Source organism: Grammomys surdaster, unplaced genomic scaffold, assembly GCF_004785775.1.
Source record: "Grammomys surdaster isolate TR1022 unplaced genomic scaffold, NIH_TR_1.0 125888, whole genome shotgun sequence".
NCBI lineage: Eukaryota > Metazoa > Chordata > Mammalia > Rodentia > Muridae > Grammomys > Grammomys surdaster.
Genome location: NW_021620713.1, coordinates 1,453,883 through 1,470,413, shown reverse-complemented (window position 1 = coordinate 1,470,413; position 16,531 = coordinate 1,453,883). Strand labels below are relative to the sequence as shown.

At 37.2% G+C, this 16,531-nt stretch overlaps 1 protein-coding gene and 1 long non-coding RNA gene across 7 annotated transcripts in view; one reads left to right on the top strand and one right to left on the bottom strand.

Moving 5' to 3' along the window:
- LOC114608264 overlaps positions 1-15,632 on the top strand; it is a 98,326-nt gene extending 82,694 nt beyond the window's left edge. For all 3 annotated transcript variants that reach the window (XR_003709332.1, XR_003709333.1, XR_003709331.1), the window contains 2 exons: positions 8,172-8,277; positions 15,410-15,632. This is a non-coding gene — a long non-coding RNA (uncharacterized LOC114608264). The remainder of the gene's footprint in view (positions 1-8,171; positions 8,278-15,409) is intronic.
- Positions 1-16,531, bottom strand: part of Arhgap15 (Rho GTPase activating protein 15) — a 603,756-nt gene that overhangs the window by 309,555 nt on the left and 277,670 nt on the right. The gene's annotated exons all lie outside the window — the stretch shown is intronic.

Here is a 16,531-nt window from a genome sequence, read left to right as displayed (position 1 = left end):
GTGGTGGAGGACATCAGTAAACATGTTTACTTTAAATCTTTTGATTGAATAACACACAATGCCAGTCTACACTGATGCACACTAAGGGGCAGACAGAGTCTTCTGGTAACCCATGCTATTAGCTTCGTGTGCTGTTTGGTAAATGGAAGCTTAAGGCAATGAAGACAAAACTTAGAGAAAAAAAAAACCACAGTTTCTTTTTTCTTTCTTTTTTTTTTTTTTTTTGGTAAAAGCTGCTGGCCTCCATTCTACTTAGAATCCCACCTTCATCTTACATCTATTGAAACCCTGAATCTCTACCAGGCACTGTGTATATACATGAGTGTGTGTGTGTGTGTGTGTGTGTGTGTACAAAAAGTATTTGTTTGTTAAAACAGTAAATAATGAGGGAGAACACAGCAATAGTGTCTGAAAGATGCCACCACTGCCCCTTGAAAGTCTCAGGCAACTTTACTCGAAGAGTAGGTCCATCTCAATTCCATTTTGCAATGGATTTATGTCAAAAATTATATAAGTAGTCCACTGACTAGTACACAGAGCAAGCACATTCCTGGGGCTTTTCTGAAAGCCATTTGATAATAGTTTCCCATGGGCTTGGCACATTGTCTGTGCTTTTGTGGTCCCTCCAAAGACAGAGGCTGCTTTTGTAAACTTCATGTTTCACATATAGGAGATGCAGTGGAATAATTTTTTTTTAAAAAGAGGATTGACTATTGTTAACTGACAATCCCCTCAAAAGTAATGGTTTGTTTTTAAGGGGTTGTATTTGTACCTTTAGCTGATGTTCATTCTGATGTTTTCAAGTATCACTTTCAGCAATAAGGAAGTATTAGGCTTTAATTTGGATGAAAAGATACTATATATAATGACATTTATAGTAATAAAAATTTCTGTGGTCTTATTTATTAGTATAGAAATGAGTTCTTTTAAAATCACCACTCTTTCTGATTATCAGATACACATTTATTGTGCAGAATCGGAAAGTTAAAAATATCAAAGAATAAAATTGAAATCGCTCAGGGCTACAGAGATTAAACATCATACACATTTGAATTTAGTCATTACCTGTCTTATGTTAATAGTAGCTAAATATATATGATAATTATCAATGGGCTCATTGATGTACCAGAAACCTATATTTAATAATTTATTAATTATAAATATTATTGACAACCAGTTGAACATGCAAACATGCATGGGGCAGTTAGTAAACATCTGGGAGTGTCACTGTGCTCCCCTTGCTGTAAAGTATCACCTTTTCAGTAGAATAAATGCTATTGATAATTCCACATCTATGGCATGTTTACATTTGGTTATAAATCTAATTATAAACAAGGACTAAAGAATTATCCATTAAGTGCAGGGGATAGCCCTTGAAGTTAGCAATATACGACCCTCACCCTTAACTGAAAATGTCTGGCTACACGGATCTAATATATATAAAGATAAGTAACCATAGAAAGTGACTTATTCTAGGTCTCAATATGAATGGCACAGAGCATGCTCATGACAAGGAGGGAGTGACTACTGAGGCTACACTTGTATGTTGGAATTATGTGTTAACTGTTAGCCTTGATAGGTTATTTTAAAAGGTTGATTGTGTCTGAATTTCAGGGTATTAAGGATATCAACACTACACTTGTCATGCAAAGGGAAGCCATTTTTAATGATTTCAAAGAACTTAGTAAACATCTCCAGTGCAGCTTCTCTGCACCATAAAGTAATTTTTGTAAATTAGGAAAATGTTGATGCCATTCTATCAAATTGGCATCACTTCAATTGATAAAATAAAGAGATTACAAAGGCCTTGATTTCTAGCTTAGTAGTTAAAAGCACACAGTTAGATCCAATGGAGAGTTATATGTGTCTACAGAAAAGGCCCATGATTTCACTTCAGTTATAAAAGTCAGAAGAACGATCTTAGACAAACAAGTTCACTTGCTCACTGCTATGCTGAAGAATGAGTGTTAAGAATATTAAAAACATCCATATCCTGATATGTACCTTTTTTCGCTCTTCTTTCTGTAAACAACTATTCCTTTGCTATGAAAAAAATATGTTTAAGGCTAATTTGAGGCATTCAGAAATTTCAAACCATAGAAACAACTAAAAAATCCCTGCAACTGAATGCATGTCATTCACATTGTGCTTAGAATTAGCATTTGACAAAGAACCTAAGAAGTTATTTCATCTTAAGTATGCTGAAATTATGCATAGGAAATGTGTAATAAGATATGCCATATGACCAAGGAGCCTCAAGGCATATTAAATGATATGGCTACAGCATTTCTAGAAACAAGTAAGAGGAAGAAAATGTGATTACTATTACATTTGGAGATACTTTGGACCTCATGGTATTATTTCACTTGAATCAAATTAAGTAGAAATAAAAAGTTATGTCAAAATATACTACATGTATTTGAAGTGAACATGAATTATTTTGTGATATTAATTTTGGCCATATCTTTATTTAATCCTCAGTGAATAAAATATAGATGTATATTTTGACTATGTCATAATGAGATAGCAAGACCTAAAATTGAAGCAATCAAAGGTTATAAAGAATAACAATTCAGATTAACATTGTTTTCATCTTGCGTCATACTCTGTTATTGATGATTAAATGCAGGTTGTTGTGGTTATACTTTTAGTTCAGTTCCTTGGTCTCTAAGGCATTTATAACCACTGAAGAGATTCTCTTATCAAGTCTATATCTGTCTCAAATTCTGACTTCTTGAGTAACTCCCAACAGTTCTTTTTTTAAAAACTTTTCAGAGCAAAGCTAACATTAACTAAGCATAAAACATCAGCCAGAAATGAATAATCTTTAATGGGTCTTTCCAGAATGTTCCTTGTTAAAGTATTTTGTGATTTTTGTGAGAAAGTATCTATCTTGTGCTCCCAGTGTTGCTAGATGTTAAGTAAATATATGCTGATTACAAAAAAAATGTTGCTTTGGTAACTCTCTTATTAAAATGCATTTGTAACCCCCATCTGTCAGGAAAGGTTAAAAACTTTGTTTGCTTTGGAGAGCAGTCTTATTCAGGGTTACCCTCGCAAACAATGACAGCAGTCTTCAGAAGTTGTGTGAGGAACAAGCCACTAGGGACCCACTTTTGTTTTAATTGGCACACACAAACACGTTTCTGGTCTGTCAAGAAGATCAAGCTCAAATGCATGGAGGGTGTTATATTCTCACTTTGGGGAGCAGTAAAGCTCCCTTTATTTAAGTAATTTAAATGATAGACTGCAAAAACTTTGCAAGTCAGAAAAATGTTTTATACTTTCTTAGGGAATATTTGTTTTAAGGGACGGAAAATGTTCTACATATCTAAAAGATGTTGAACTCCATGTTATAATTGCCCTGTTCCTTCTGACGCCATGAACTGTTCCTACCTCTGCACCTTCTAACTAAGCCTGGCTACCACTGCATCCTACATTTCCACAGTTCCCCCTCTATCAACAAATGTGTATTCATTAGTTTCCAGATGTTTATTGAATATGTTTTCAATGCATTGGGGTGATTGATTTGCATACACATTTATTGGAAACCTCAGTGGTGTCATCATAACAGCATAACCTGCCCATGTAAGCAATTTCTTATTTAATGAAAAGTAAACAAACGTTGATCTACACACTCAACGGATCTCAGGAGCATTCTGAAATACAAGGTTTAAGGGCAGCCTTACAAGAAACAATGCTTTTTAATTGAAATTGAGCTGTACTTTTGACACTTAAATAATTTGGTCCATGAATTCTTCCATCCGAGGTTTGTTCTGCATAATGAAGTTGGCCCTATAGTGCACACTCATACCCATATCCCTTGCCAACCGTTTATTAGCAGTATATTTAAACTCCATAGACACATCACACACGCAAGCAGACAAAAATCACCTTCATTATTTGTCTGTGTTGGAGCGTTCTAAGTACTAAGGAACAGTTCCTGTAATAGTCACAAAAGAATACTGTCTCACTGATTAGAGGCCAGTTCACAGTTTCCACAATTGTGTAGTCCCCTGAGCTGCAGTCACCTATGATGCTTATATGAACAAACAACTGCAGAAGTGATAGAACAAAGCTCATAGTGTATCACTCTATCTGCACAGTTCATTGGTTCTTGATGCTTGGGGAGAGTATGCATTTCAACATAATGAACCACTGCGGGACATGTATCCCCCAGCCCCTCTGGCCTGCCATTCCTGCCATGAGTCTACGTGCACCCTGTGCTACAGTCACATTTTTCCATTAGCTCATCCAGTCATTTGACACTTGGGCACCTGTTGTCTCCATCATTGTCAAAGTGAAATGACTTATTACTTGTTTTTATTCAATTAAGTCTCAATTTAAAGATTTATTTCTAAATTAAAACAACCCAGTGAAGTGGAAACTTCCTGGAATGTATGAGGGCGACCCTAATGATGACTCCTAATATTGGCGGAAATGGAATCTGAAGTGGCTATTTTCTTTTCTTTCTTTCTTTTTTTTAAAATAGCCATTCAAGTCTTCCAGTGGCGGGACTGTGTTACATTTGATTGAGTTATTGGCAGAGGGAGATCTTTAAGTAACTCTGGCTCATGCTAGGACAGAAGATCACTCTCTAAAAACTGACAGAGGGATCCCACTGCCAAGGAAAATATCCACATAGCTAACTTAGAGAAGTTGAGTTGGTACCTACATAGAGCCTTCCACCACTGTGTCCTAATTCTTTGGTGCAAGTAGGTCTTCTGCAGGCTATGGAAAGAGAAATCTGGACAACAACAAAGCCACAAAAGCTTTAACAAATGCCTGCACGACATTATGGGACAAAGGTGATGCAATACTTGCTGGAGTGGGCAAGCGAAGTTTGGTTTAGTTGAGGTTCACACTAACAGAGAGAGCTCATATTGTACACTGCCTGGATGGCCAGGCACTGGATACTGGATAGCACAGAAATCCAGGGTACATAGAAACAAACAGAACCAGAGGAAAAAAAATAATGAAATGAATCCCAATGATATCCTACTATATTCATAGATCAGTGCTTTGTCTGGTGTTATCAGAGAGGCTTCCTCTAGCAGCTGATCAGAGTAAGTGCAGAGACTCACACACCCAGCCAGACATTATTGGAGTCTAAATTGGAGGTCTCCATTGGGTCCTTCCCTTCAAATATCTGGAACCCAAGGGAAGAGGAGGAGGAAAGATTGTAGGGCATGGTTGACACCAGGAGAACATGGTCTACCAAATTAACTAATCAGGGTTCACATGGGCTCACAGAGACCGAAGCAGTAAGCATGGTGCCTGCACATTGTCTTCTGTATAAATGTAATGGCTCTTAGGTTTTCTTTTGTTGTTGTTTTTGGTTTTGTTTTATTGTATTGTTTTTTTGTGTGTGTGTTTGCTTTTTTGTTTGGGTGTATGGTGTGGGAGTGGGACACTTAACAGTGAGAGTTTTGCCTGCTCTTAGGACTCTTTTCCTCCTATTGGGTTGTCTTGATATCCTCAATAGGAGGGCTATTGCCCTTGTCTTATTGTTCTTGTTTTGTTCTGTTTGGCTGTCAGTCCTTGGATGCCAGCTGCTTTCTGAAGAAGAAACTGAGGAAGTGGATCTGGGGGAGATGGTGGGGAACAGAGAGGAGTAGAGGTGGGGGAAGACTATAGTCAGGATGCATTTTTAGAGAGTAGAATATATTTTTAATAAAAGTCATTCATTCAATCAATCAGTAAAATTATCTTAAAAGAATAAAAGCTCCTTTTCCATGAGATATGGTAAATTTATACTTATCTTTGTATACATTTTGGATTCATTCCTATGATATCAGACCTATCCATCCCAGTCCACACTGGTAACCTCAGAAAAGTGAAACTCTTATTCCATTGTATGCTTATCATTCAGCAGCTTGTCCCAGGTGTGACTGTACAATAAAAGTTCTTTTACTGGGGATGTCATACCCTGTGTGCTCTGGCTCCTTCTGCTCCACCATTTCCTGCTCCCCAGCTTCCCTTTGCATTTCTATAACTCAGACATACAGAAATCATCTTGTTCCCTAGTTATCCTATATTAATTTTCATCTCTTTCCTTAGACAAGATTGTTCTTGCTGCCAGAACCCCTGTGACTTTCTCTAGCATCTCAACCAAATCGATTTAGATCTTACTTTTTCAATAAAAGCTTTTCTAAAATAGACACCCCTACAGACTTCTACATGATCTGTTTCCCATTTGTCACAGCCCAGTTTAAAAAAACAAATCTATGTTGCAGTTCCCTATAGATCTTTCCACTCTCCTCTTATGCTCTAATCATTGGCAAAATCATTGGCAAAGTCTTTACGTGTGGCTGAACAACTCACACATACAGAGGCTATTCTATTGTTTCCTATGACATGATACACTTAATTTATCTTCTACTACAAAAAATCCTGAAAAGTGCAAAAAGGTTTCATAAATTCGTACATTATAGGTAAGATAACTTTGATATCTATTGGTCATACTTTAGTGGAGTAGAATAGGAAACCAGAACATTCTAAGTGGCCATCAGAGGGATGTGTTTTCCCACCAACCAACACATTCTAGTCTTCTGAAAATAGGATTATAAACTTGGAGGAGCCAAGAGCAACAAGAGTTGTTTGAATTTCAGCAATGTTTGCCATTGTACTCCAAAGCCACCCCTTTGGTGGGTATGATTAATCTATGCTGTTTCTTCCAACCATCCTTCTTTGTGTATGGAAAATTCTACCTGTGACTTGCATAAGTTTAAGAAATGGGTAGGATTTCAAGATTTTGGTGTTAATTCAGAAGTTAACAGGTCAGTTCCTCAGAAGACCACAATTATGTAGGATGTTCATTGCTGGTTCTTCAGGTTGCAGCCATTGTTATCATTATTAAACAAGGAAACTCTACTGGGAGATGGTACTATTTGTGCTACTAATGCTTCTATGTAGATACATTAGCTAGTTTTCAAATATGTTGACTTAAGAAAATGCAAGTATTATCACTCATATAGGTCTCTTGCTAGTAAGTGCTGAGGTTGTGCAATAGGAATAAAAGATGCTCCCATATGTAAGTATTTCTGTGCCATTGTAACATACTTGGCATTGATTTTGAGTGTTTATAAAACATTCAAGAGTTGTTCCGTGTCTACTTACATTAATGAGAACACCTGTTAGCTTTAGTGCCATACAGACTTATTTGCATCAGATTCAGGTTTTCTCGTACTGTACATCACTTTTTGAAACAATTAGATGCTTATAGAGAAATACAGCTCAGGGAAAAAACAGCAGCTTGAATGCCTTCCGGCTCGAGACAATTCAACTCCAGGTTTCAGCGAAACCCAAAAATCTGCTGAATTATAATACTGCCACTTAGAAATGAATGTAGGTGTACTTGATATTTCCTATGCTGAGAGAACAGAAGATACATACAAAAATCTGTGCCTTAATCTTCAAGTAAAATCACAGCCAACTACAATAGTTTCAAGACGAAGATGGCAACAAGGAAGAGACTACCAAAAGAAACATTCTTGTGGTCCTAGGGGCCTCCTACAAAAACACTGGTCTCTGCCAGTCTTCCAAAGCACACACAGTGGAAAGCATGTACAGATGCTGGTGCCTCTCATGTCATCGCCAGCCCTTTTCTATAGGGGGTTTCTCTGTGGTGACAGAGCCAAAGGTATAAAGATTCGTAGGCTTCCAGACTCCTGGTCACCATGGCCCAAATGTACCAACAGAGAAAATGTGCACCGTTCTTGACGGATACCAGTGCATTTATCTTATTCATTTCCTAGAGTAGATAATCACAACTTCTGTAGGTCCCCCTCAATGGCACTTCTGTCTATTGCTTCACACGGGATGTTAAAGAGTCTGTGAATTTAAATATTTTCAGTTATTGAAGAGAGCACTCATACAGTTAGTTCATTCGCAGCCTCTATTATCATCATTATATTTGAGAGGTGCAATGTTTACATCAAAATGACTCAGTTGGTGATATATTCTAAAGATAAATGTGTATTTATTATCTACAGAAGTGTGATTCATAACTATTTTGTCAGACACAAACAGACTACCTCGATGCTGTCTAGTAAACAGATTAGCCAAGGTACATGTGAATTCCCCATGACGAATGGCACTTTTTCCTTGGGAATGAGGGAAGGCAGAGCGTGTGTATCACAAGAAATAACAGTCTATTTCCTCCTCTGCAGTCTGGCTGTGTGCTTTGGGCAGATGAAGCAAGATTAAATAAAGAGCTGAGGATCAACTGGTGACATTTCTGTCTGGAATCCCAGCTACATAATTCAAGTAGGCAAGGTAAAACTTCACTTTTTCATTTCTGATCCTTTTGACATTGTACTGAAACAGGAGTAAATGATGTCATTTTTAGACTTCTTTATCAACTAAAACCATCATTCATAATCTAGGCCATAGGTTAACTATTTGTTTAATCAGTATGCTCATGAACAAAAAGGGATTTCTCTTTTTACATTAATCATAAGTTTAAAAATTCAATAAATTTATATTTATACTGAAAATGCACAAATGATATGATTTGACCTATGAGAGAAAAATTGTTTATTTAACATGATTACCATTAAATCAAACGTGAAATCACATATGCTGGCATAACACAATTCTAGCTCTTGGAAGAAAGATTCAAGAAGATTTTTCCAAATTCTAGGCTACCTGGGGACACAGAATGAGGAATTTTCTCAAAACGTACAAACAGATTTCTAAAATTATACTTTGGTTGTATATGACATATATAGTATGTATGTCCAGATACATAATTGATATGGTGCTATATCTCTATCTATCTATCTATCTATCTATCTATCTATCTATCTATCTATCTATCTATCTTATATCCTACTTTATCATATATATATATGTATATATATATACATATATATATATGATGCAGCTTATCTAATAAGATAGGTACAAGTTATCTATTTTCACATGTTTGGACAGATATTTCACTAGTTGTTCTTCATTACACAGGGAGTCACTGATCTCGAGATGTCAACTAGACATCTGCTCTAGGTCTAACTCTAGAAACTGAAGCACACTGTAAAAACTGAGCAGTAGCCTTTGTTCTCAGAAAGCATACCTAGGGAGGCATGGGAAACCACTGACTCGTAGTTAAGATAGAAACCTCAGGATTCTTATGGAAAACATCAGCCTCTCTGTTGGTATACTGGAATGTTCAGAGAAAAAATTCAGAAGAGAATCTTAAAAGTTCAGAGGAGATTAAATAGAAGAAAAATGGGGGGCAGTGTTGACATGTGACAGGAACATTGGATCTGGAGACTGTAAGGGAAGGTACAGCTCCTCAGGACACCAAGAGGCTGCTTTGCAATACCAACATGGCCTTGCTTCCCTTCCAGTAGAATTTACTCTGCATCCCCTTATAAGCCATACTTCTCCATAAGCATCTATTTTTCTCTTTAGAGATTTAGTTTTAATATGTGTACGTGCGTACGTCTGCTATGCACATGTGGGTGCAGTCTTTGCCAAGGACAGATGAAGGTATTGGATCCTAGTGGAGCTGGAGCTGCAGGTGGTGGGGAGTCAGAGTCACAGAATGTGTGTGTGGGAACTTAACTCAGCTCCTTTAGAAAAGCAGCAAGTGCTTTTAACTGCTGATCCATCGCTCTAGCCCCTAAACATGTGTCCTTAAATGATAGTACTAATTAAACTGTATTTTAAACTTGTGTGATGTGTATCTGTGAGGTATGTACATGTATTCTCTCTCCCTCCCTCTCCCCCCCCTCCCTCTCTTTACTTATTGTGGAGCCTTGAAGTTGAGAATAACTTTTCACATTTATTTTGTGAAACAGATCTGTCATTATAACTCAGGCTCATCCATTTGGCTAGGATGGCTGATCTATATGCTTTCGGGCCTTGCCTGTCTCTAAGGCTGGGGCTCCAGGCATGAGCACCCCCATGACTGGCTTCTGACTTGTGTGATGGGATATGAACAATAGACACTACCCAGTATGTATCTCCACAGATTCTCAAACTCTTTCCCACCTAAATTTATTTACCATTAGTTTACAGAAAGAAGAGTTTCCTTTGTCATATACATTTAGTTTTGGTTTATGGCCTTTAACCCCTGCTGCTCCAGATTATCCTACCCTTCATCCCTAGTATACCACCTCTGCCACTTTTATATGATATTTATACCACTGCTTTCCCCACCCTTCTGCCAAAGTCTTTTTCTCTTCCTATCACCGGGTGCTTTTCTAGTTTTCTAATCTATATACACACTGACTCCCACATTGGCATTTCCAAGTTCTAGCCTTTCTCCCGCAAATTTTATAATTCTGTTTTTGTTTATGGACGAATAAGATTCCATTGTGTAAATGTAACATATTTTCACCAACCACTAATCAGTCAATGGACATCTAAGATGATTCCATGTCCTTGTTACTATACAAACAGAAATAAACATGGATATACAAACTTATTAGGAATTAGTTTTGCTAAAAATTAGCATTTTAAACTGACATATATTTCAGTCCTATTAGTTCACTTTTCTCTCAGGTTAGATTTTTCCCCATAACTTCTGGGCTGAGTCCCTTGATGCTGGTTGCAATGTTCTAACTCACTTTTTGTATTCACTCTGCTACAGTCCCAATTACATACTTTATAACTTGTCTGCAACAAGCTATAAACAAATAACTTGATTTTATTCTCCTCGTTAATTATAATCAAGTTATTTTGAATCTGTGCTTTGAATTTGTACCTATAGTTTAAAAAAGTCAATTAATACCAGCCTCACAGAACCATTAAGATGGCTACAGGAAATACAATCTAGGACAAACAATACAATACCATCTGACAAAAAGTAAGGGCAAACAGTATTATTGTTAATATTTTTGCTATAATCACTTGATTAATTGATTCATTAATTGTCACCTTGATTAGGCTAACTTTTCCCCATAATTCTGGCAATTCTTTAGGCATCGCCTATTTGGGAAAGACCGAGAAATCTCTAGGGACTATCTAAAAACTTTCCCCCTGGTCGTCTGTAGTTACTCCAACATCCTGTGACTCCTCACTGTCATTCTTGTTTTGTATCTCACCCAGCACTAAGATGGTTTGAGATCCTGATGATGAGACTGTGTCCTTGTGCTTGGCTGAACACCTGGAATACTACAGGGCTCAGTTAAGGACTGTAGAATAAATGAAAGGTATCTATCCTTAGGTTCATTCGGTAGAATTGTGGTGCCAACTGATAGAAGCTCTTGCAATGTAGGAAGCATTTGACTTGTTAGACCAAAAGAAAATAGTCACTGGCACCTGAGACGACTCAGCAGTAACCAACCTCACAGAGTCAGGGGAAGAGACAGTTTTGCACAGCTACTTCTCTGACTGTCAACCCAACTCTCTGTTTGGGGTATGCCAACCTCTCTCTCTGAAAAGATTATACACCATTTCTCGGATGGACAGTGCTTCTTCCATGATGCTGGAGATTCCCAAAGCTTTATATTGTTGCCTACTACTTTCCTTTTCGCAAAGCTAAGGCACCTTGTTTCTCTGCCTCTGACTTTTTAAATGTTCAACATTTGAATTCAGATTGTTCCCTCATCCCTTACATTAGCTCCAACTGTTTGAGTTGAGCCTTCCTTTGATGAATGGTACTGGGTCCTACTAAACTCAGCTTCTCACAGTATCCTAATCTGGTTTCATGGTTTGTCAGCACTCCTTTGGTGGCTTATCTAACAGACTCAGCTGGTGTAGAAGGTTTTGCTAGCCACACCATTAAAAACTGGGCCCAAGATTCTCCTCTGCCTCCTCAATAATCATTGACCCTTTCCCATATACCAATACTTTGAAACCACCATCCAACTACCTCAAACATCTACATTGTGACACACATGATCAGATAACAATGCATGCATGCACTGGGGATGTAGCTCAGTTGATGTAGCACTTGTCTGACACTCAGGAAGTCTGGATGTGTTGCATATCTATAATCCCATAATACTTTAAGAGCAGGAGTTTTAGAAATTCAAGTTCATATTCAGCTGCAATAGTAAGTCAAGGCAATCCTCAGATGTTTTTTCATAAAGAAAAAAATAGATTAATTAATGCATACCTCTGAGGCAGTGTAGTTATTGGATTACCAGGAAATAGTCATGATAGTATAGTCAATGACTATGCAACTGGATTTGAAGTCCCTGTTGGGTTGGCAAGAGAGCTCAGCAGATAAAGATACTTGCCAAGATTGACATTCTGAGTTTGTTTCCTGGAATCCACATAGTGGAGCAAAAAAAAAAAAAAAAAAAAAAAAGCAATTCCCACAAGTTGTCCTCTGACTTCTATGTGTATGTCCACACAATACACAAATAAATAAATACTTGTAAAAGGAAAAATCTTAGTTATTTATGCTTATTATGAAGTCCTCAAACATCCTATGTCCTCTGGTCTTTAGAGTTCTGTATCCTGTCCAGCAGACATGATACTTTCCAGCAGTACCAGCTCAAACATTCCCAATGTGCCTTTATCAAGCTGTGGTATTTAGCCAGCAAGTTTCATTGTTATTAACTGGATAATTCTCAATGCAAAGCAATGATCTAACTTGATTGAATGATATTTAAAAATATCAATGAGTAACTGTACTCCTAATTTGCGAGCCTCACTTTAAACTAGTGTGACATTTATCATTCTCTAGAGTCCTAGGGATTAAGACTTTAAGCACAGCATTTTTTCTCATGAGAACATTTTTCTATTATGAGAACCAACACCAAGTTTGTAATCTACTACCCTTGATGAATGGCTTATAGCATTGGGTCTAGAGTTTACTGAGTTTCTTCCACAATTTTCTTTAAAAGTTTGAGATTTAATTAGATTAGGTTTATATGCAGCTTGTGAAATTTGCCTAAAAGCAGATGGAGAAGGCTCTAAGAGAAAAATTTATTCCAAAGTTAAAGGAGCCACTGGCCTGGAGGCATAATCTGGCTTTCAGACAGCTTTGGCCATGATCCATGGTAAGAAATATATTTATGTTGCCAACTAGTATCTTTATCCTGATTTCTCTTTGTCTTTCTCACACCCTGTCCTTCTCTCTAATACACACACACACACACACACACACACACACACACACACACAAAAACCTATTCCCCAGATTTTTTTCCATCCATCCACATTTTTAAATAGTATTCAATATTTATACTATGTGTATATTTGTGCATTTATATAACTGTAAAATCTATTAAAATACTATTCTCCTTACCAAAGGAAACATGGTCTGCTATTTTCTATTTTTCTGTGTTCTTTTCTTATTTTATTTCATTAAAACAATGCTGAACTTAGCTTGTCAAACTGATTGCAGGAGCCATTGAACAGTCCTCAATGCAATCTGACGCACACTTTCCATAAATGTGCACACACTTCCTATAGAGGCACAGTATTGAAACCCTGTTCCTTTATAACACCTCTGTCTCTGTCTCTGACTGTATCTCCCACTGGGCTTATAAGGCACTTCCAAAAGTTTCCATGCATGAAACAAAAAAGTTGTATATTTGAACCCACAGAATATCTCCTGTAACCTTTTTGACTATTAGGGACAGGTGATTGATAACCTTGTTAGTAGGGAAGTCTTCATTGATAAGCAATTTCCTGCCACTTGAAAGTATAATTAGGGTGTGCTTCTTCGGAATTTGGCTTACATCCTGGATGTTCTAAATATACTTTAAAGTAAAGTATATATGAAGAAATAAAGACTTGGGAAAAATGTGCTGTTTGGAATATATTTGAGATACTGCTCCATGATAGAAGAGGGGCAAACCAAAGGAGCTAAAAGCCTGGCAAGCTATCAGAGGCAGCGATGGCAACTATTGGTCTTTAAGCCCCTTGAATTGAAACATTGAGTACACCCATATTGCATCCTGTAGCCATTCTATACCAGGTCTGGGAGTAGTTATTAGCATGTGTCTGCATGATGGGAGGGAGAAAGCTAAACATTTTAAATGTTATGGACTCTCCTTCTCAAGTTCCCATTAATGCAAATATAGTACATATGGTTTAAGTCCCAAGGGCCTTGTAGGACAGAAATCACAGATGTGGAGTAAACACTATCCGAAAGCATGATTTCATGGACTTCTTGCCATCAGCAGATGCCCTAATGCTCCATGGTGCCAGGGAGATACCAAGTACCAGGTCCTGACCCCTAAATGGTAATGCTTGAAAGTCTTCTTGGTGAACTTTGGAAGAATTTTCAGCTACCCTCTCTCCCTCCCTCCCACCTTTCCTCCCTCCCTTCCTCTCCCTCTCTCTCCCCCCTCCTCTGTCACCCCCTTTCTCCCTTCCCGTCACTATACCTACCTTCCCCCTTCCCTCTCTTCCTTCTGATATGTGTTATTTCATAGGGAACTGCATGCTTTTGTTTCCCTGGTACTGGAATTAAATATGTGCACCACTCAGCCTTGCCCACATCCAAGTTTTAAAACAACAATTCAACTATGATAACTAAGTATAGCATTTTCTAGCATGGTGTACCAACTTCACCACAGAGCTTTGCCCCAAGTTTCGCAGTCTTATTGTAATAGAATTCAGGTGATAAAATGACAGAATTAAATAAAATAATAAAGGCAGTGTATCACAGCCATATGGAAAAATTTCCCAGCTCAGCTGATTCTTCCCTGTTATTCCCCACAAGACTGTAATTCAGGGGTCATGGTGCTCTGAGTTCATCTTATTTTCCCAACTGTCCATTTTCTTTTATTTATGTATATCACACTTCCATAAAATTCTCTGGTTAAAAAAATAAGTAAACAAATAAGTTAAATGTCTTGTGTACAGACAGTTATTTGCTACATTCCAAACTGTCATTATAGTTGAGAAACTTTGAATACTTTCCTTACATATTGATGAACTACATTTTCCCACATGTCCCATAAGTGAGACTTCAGTATCCATATGCTGACCTGAACTTAAAACTTATATTGGCAGTATTGCCAATTGCTATGTACTGTGATTCTAGTAGTGCTAAGAAGCCTCTTTGGTGACAAACTAATTTTCTAAACCTTCTGTCCAAGGTTTGAAATTTTAGCTATCATGTTATTCTTTTAGATGAAGCCTTTTAAACAGTTCAATGTCTGGACAATAAGTTTTTTGTAATTATTTGTTCAGATATTAGTGTACATTCACTTTACCAAGAAACTACATTAAAAAGAACAATTCCTAATTATATATATACATCAACAATAAAATATATGAAATGTCATAAAATTAGAAATTAATCCCATAGCTAATCAAACTACTCAAATATTATCTTATTTCTAGATGTATTACTGGACATGTTCTTCATCTTTCCATATTATATTCTATATATATTTTCATATATGTATTTGCATAAATTGATGTTTCTTTCATATGTGGCTCAAATTAAAACATGACATTTAAAAAGATTTTTGAACCTCATGTCACGAAGGTTCTTCTGTGGCACAGTCCCAGAGCATCAACTCCATGGCTCTATACCATCCTGAGCATCGAGCATCTGATCCGTGGCTCTGTGCCATCCTTCTACAGGGGCGTACCATGGAGATGTATAAAGAATGAGAGACACTAGCTGGTCCCAGTCTCCCCCCGCTCTGGACACATATACAGCAGATGGCTGCCTGGACTGGCCTCAGTGGAAGAAGACATGCCTAAACCTCAAGAGACTTGAGATTCCAGGGAGTGGGGAAGCCTGCCCTGGGTGTGGGGAGTGGTGACTATCCTCTTGGAGACAGAAGGGTGGAGGGATGAGATGAGGATCTGTGGGAGGGTGGACTGGGAGGGGGTAACCACCGGACTGTATAAAAATAAAAGTGATAATAAAAAACTATGAGGTACACCAAATTAACATATTTTAAAAAGCTTTCTGATTTGTTTATCTTACAAGCAATTCTTACAGAAAGAACTGCTGGGATAAGAGCTAAGATTTGGAAAGTCTAATGAAACCTAACATTAATTACTTTCTATGGAAGTTATCCAAAGTTATCTTAGCTCACCAAAATTGAAAAGTGAGATGTTTTTACTTCACATTTTCCAAGTATAGTAATATTAAATAAGTCATAACCTATAACGAGATAGTTGTGCTAGCTTTGTATTTTTTTTATAATTAGTTAAATGTTTTATAATCACTTAAATGTTTTATCTTCTTAGATGTTGTTACTAGCATTTTTTTTAAATTTAATAACATCGGTGTGGTTAATTTTTATTAGATTGAATATCTTTGAAAACTTACCAAACCTTAAGAAAATTACTATATATGGTATCAAAATTTTTGAAAGCCACTTTTTGGAATTATTTATAAGTTGCCATGTTGTTTTTATTTTATATTATGACAATTTAACTGTTGCCCTTTTCACTATTTTGTCTATGTATATTTTATTTCTTATAAATTTATTTTTTCAATTATTACATTATAATTTATTTTCATTTTACATGATATATGGTGTGTGTGTGTGTGTGTATGTGTGTGTGCAAGAGAGAGAGAGAAGGGGGAGGGGGAGGGAGAGGGAGAGGGAGAGGGGGAGGGGGAGGGAGAGGGGAGGGGGAGGGGGAGGGG